Genomic DNA, 4,072 nt, shown 5'->3' on the forward strand with positions numbered 1-4,072 from the left:
GCCAGCTAACAGAAACCGAGCAATGGTTTCTATACTATCTCTGCCTATAAAAAATTTTGTTTATACTATCACATATATTAAAATATGATATAACATGTTAAAACCAATGGAAACAGATGAACAACAACTTGATGGGATTTCAAAACAGGATGATATTAAATTAGCAATAGCTATTATGCTGTCAAATTTTCTTCAAAATAGCTATTCGTACTATCACAGACAGTAAAATCGAACAACCCAGATTAAAACCATTCCAATTAATGAATGAAAACATTATATGGCTTCAAACCAATATGATGGGAATCATGATTACCATGTACTTTTATGTATTCTTATCATTTCTTACACTAGGGAAACTATTTGGTATTTATACTCGTGAGTTTGATTTATTTCACTTATGAGTATGTTCTCAAGCTGTATCTATTTATTTATATCTCAATGTGATCATCCTTTATAGCTGAGTAGTACTTCATTGTATAAAAATACCACAACTTTTTTATCCACTCCTCGGTTGATGGACACTTAGGTAGTTTCCAAGATCTGGCTATTACAAATTGTGCTGCTATAAACATGGGTGCAAATATGTCACTGTGGTATCATGCTTTCAGTTCTTCTGAGAATATGCCTAGAAGTGGTATAGCTGGGTCAAATGGGGCTTTCAATCCCAGCTTTCTGAGAAATATCCACACTGACCTCTACAATGTTTGCACCAGTCTACACTCCCACCAACAGTACAGGAGAGTTCCTTTTTCCCCACAGCCTCTCCAACATTTGTTGTTGGTGGTTTTCTTGATCTTGACGATTCTTTCAGGAGTGAGATGAAATCTCAGTGTGGTTTTAATTTGCATTGCTCTAATGACCTATGATGGTGAAGATTTTTTCATGTATTAATTTGTTATTTGTATTTCTTCATCTGAGAATTGTGTATTCATCTCAGATGACCATTTTTGTATTGGGGCTTTGAATATTGGGGGTCAGATTTTTTTAAAATTCTTTATATGTTTTAGAAAGAAGTCCTTTGTCTGAGGGACATTTCACTCAGATTTTTTCCCAGTTCGTAGGTTTTCTTTTCCCTATGTTAGAATTTTTTTTTGACGTGCAGAAACATTTTAATAAGTGGTGATCCCACTCATTGAATCTAGGAAGTATTTCCTGTGCGGTTTGAGTCTTGTTCATGAATTCTCTACCTACCCCTATGTCTTCAAGGTTTTTACCCAGTTTGTCTTCCAATAGATTTAGTGTTTCTGTTTTAATACTTAGATCTTTGATCCATTCAGATTTTATTTTAGTATATGGTGATAGGCATGGGTCTAGTTTTAGTTTTTGGCATATGGAGAGACAGTTTTTCACCACCATTTATTAAAGAGACTGTCGTACTTCCAGTGAACATGTTTGGCCCATTTATCAAAGATGAGTTGGTTGAGTGTGTTTGTAGTTGTGTTTGCATCTTCTCATCTATTCCACTGATCTTTAGCTCTGTTTCGATTCCAGTAGCATTTTACTACAGTTGCTTTGTCAATTTTACTACAGTCAATTTTACTACAGTTGCTTTGTAGTATAACTTCAAGTCAGGGATTGTGATGTCCCCTGCCTTGCCTTTGCTGCTTAGAACTTGCTATTCTGGGTCTCTTCTTGCTCCAGATGAATTTTAGGGTGGGTTATAGCAGGAGAGAATAGGGGTTTGGGTGGCTCCAAAACTGAGCAGAAAGCTGGAACTCAACTAATGTGGAAATTGTACAAATTGATTATGTGCTTATTTGTTACTGAATTTAACATTATGAAACTAATGTTATCTTAATTTTTAATTTAAATTGTACTAGAATTTAATGTTTAGAATAATTAAAGACTTAGGAGTAGAAATATAAACTGAAAATAATACAAGGGATACAAGGGATACAAAGGGAGGGGAAAGGAAAGGCAGTTGCTTTGCAGGACTGGCCCTGAGTGGAGCTCAGGATGCTTGCTGTGGAGCCAGTAAAAGCCTCAGCTCTAGAATTCCTCAAGAAAGGGTGTGTGGCCTTAGTTTTCACTTTGCTACCAAAGCTGAAGAGGTCACTGGAGATGGATCTAGCATAAATTCTGCATGTGGGACTTGGGCTCAGTTAGGTACTACCCTGTATTAGCAGGAGAAAAATCACCAACTGTCCTTGTTCCTTGCAGGCTCTAGAACTTGCCAGTGCCTGTCACAGACAGTTCTGTGCACAAATCTACCCCAGGAAAGCTTCCCATTCTATGACCTGCTCACTTCTGCTTGCCTGTTGCTGTAGGTCACAAGTCTTGGAGTCTTTGTCTATATAAAATGTCCCATGGACTTCCCAGAGGCGCACAGACCCAGGCCAAATCTCCTGATTGCAGTTCTCATTTTCAGTGAGCTTAGGTTTATTGAACTCAAATGGGCATCTTGTAGAGTTGGACATCAAACTCCTGTGCCTGTTGCAGAGATCCCAGCCCCAGCCTTTTCATTGCCTGGAATGTGGCAGTGCTGGCCCAGTTGTCCTCATGTGATGACAGAAGTCCCTAATAGTGCTGTGACCAACTTTCCTCCATTCTTCAGTGAAGCCTGACATACACCTAACTTTACCACCCTTGTGGCCTGATGTTTCTGTGAGGAGGAGTGGTATCTACAATGTTACTCTACTCATAGTCACTGTATAGGGGTGCTGTACTATACCACCCCATTCTATGTGCATTAGTGGGACTCTCCTTACCCTATTAGGTGTTCACATGTACAGAGGCACAGAAGTTAGGTGCATTCATAGTAATGTGGGTAGTACTTCGTCTGCTCTGCAGGGTGACTGTGTGGCCTGCACAATATTGAAGCACAGGACAACAGTGTTTATGTTGAATCTGGTCATTACATCTATCAGAGCCTAGTAAATTGACGATTAAAGGTACCCACACACTCCCTCCATGATTTCTGTGTGGACCTGGTTGCATGATATCTCGCAGAGATTCCTGGTCAGGATAACATGGAAGCCCAGAGAATGAATCTCCATTGTCCTTCACAATAAACAACTTCTTCACCCAAGTAATCGATCCATGGAAGGATGCTATGCTTTTCCAAGGCCAAGGAAATACAGCAGTGCAGGCAGGGTCTCACATCTGAGGCAAAAGTCAGGGGTTTGGATTGAACTTGTCCTCCTGACTTTCTACATAAACCTAGACATGACACCATGCCTCTCGGGACATTCCCAATGTGTTCCTATGCTCTGTGGAGGTCATCCTGGCATCTACTACCTGGGAACATCATCGGTGGTGTGAGATAACGTTTATAAAATCTGTGGGCTAGTATCACATATACATAGAGCACAGAACTAGAAGTAAAATCCAGGGAGGATTAGGATGGAGGTGGAATACAGTGTACACAATGCTGGATCCTGCTGTATGACAGTAGAAATGAGACTTAACTCCTGTACATGTTTCCCTGGTGGCTTCATGAGGGGGTGGAAGTGCATCGATTCAGCCATCCTTATTTTTCCTAAGCATCTCAATTTCTTCTATGTATTGGTGCTGTGGCCTCAAATCAGGACCTCACACAGACTAAGCAAGCGTTATGGATGGAGCTATATCCCCATGTCTATGTCCATAGCTCTTGTATTCACACCTGTGTGAGCCACCAGGCCTATTGCCTGTGCTCCTGCTCAGTCACAGAAACCTCATCTTGTGATGGCCATATCCTGAGTAGCTGTTCCCGATATTATGGGCTTAGCTTTGTGGCTTGTTATTATAATTGTTATTATATTTCATTAGCAGTGCTGAAATTGAGCCCAGGGCCTCATGCATGGTAAGCATGTGTTGTATCCTGAGCTCTTTCCCTAGTTCCTGACTCAGTCTTAAAATAACTGGATATGGCAGAGGTTATATGTTGGTACTATTAAGGTTCACACAAAATAACTATGAGAAACCTCCTCATCTTTTCATTTGTTCTCCCCAATATTGTGGGTTATTTTGGGGGGGGGGATCTCTGGCTCCAAATAAGTCACTCCTATCTCTGCAGCTTCTTTGAGGACAAGCTGATGAACGTTGAATGAGAAAAGAGAAAACAGAAAGGAGACACCAGGCTTTTGTCCTG

The sequence above is a fragment of the Cavia porcellus genome, unplaced genomic scaffold (genome assembly GCF_034190915.1).
Source record: "Cavia porcellus strain 051 isolate PalLab524CR breed Dunkin Hartley unplaced genomic scaffold, mCavPor4.1 scaffold_34, whole genome shotgun sequence".
Classification (NCBI taxonomy): domain Eukaryota; kingdom Metazoa; phylum Chordata; class Mammalia; order Rodentia; family Caviidae; genus Cavia; species Cavia porcellus.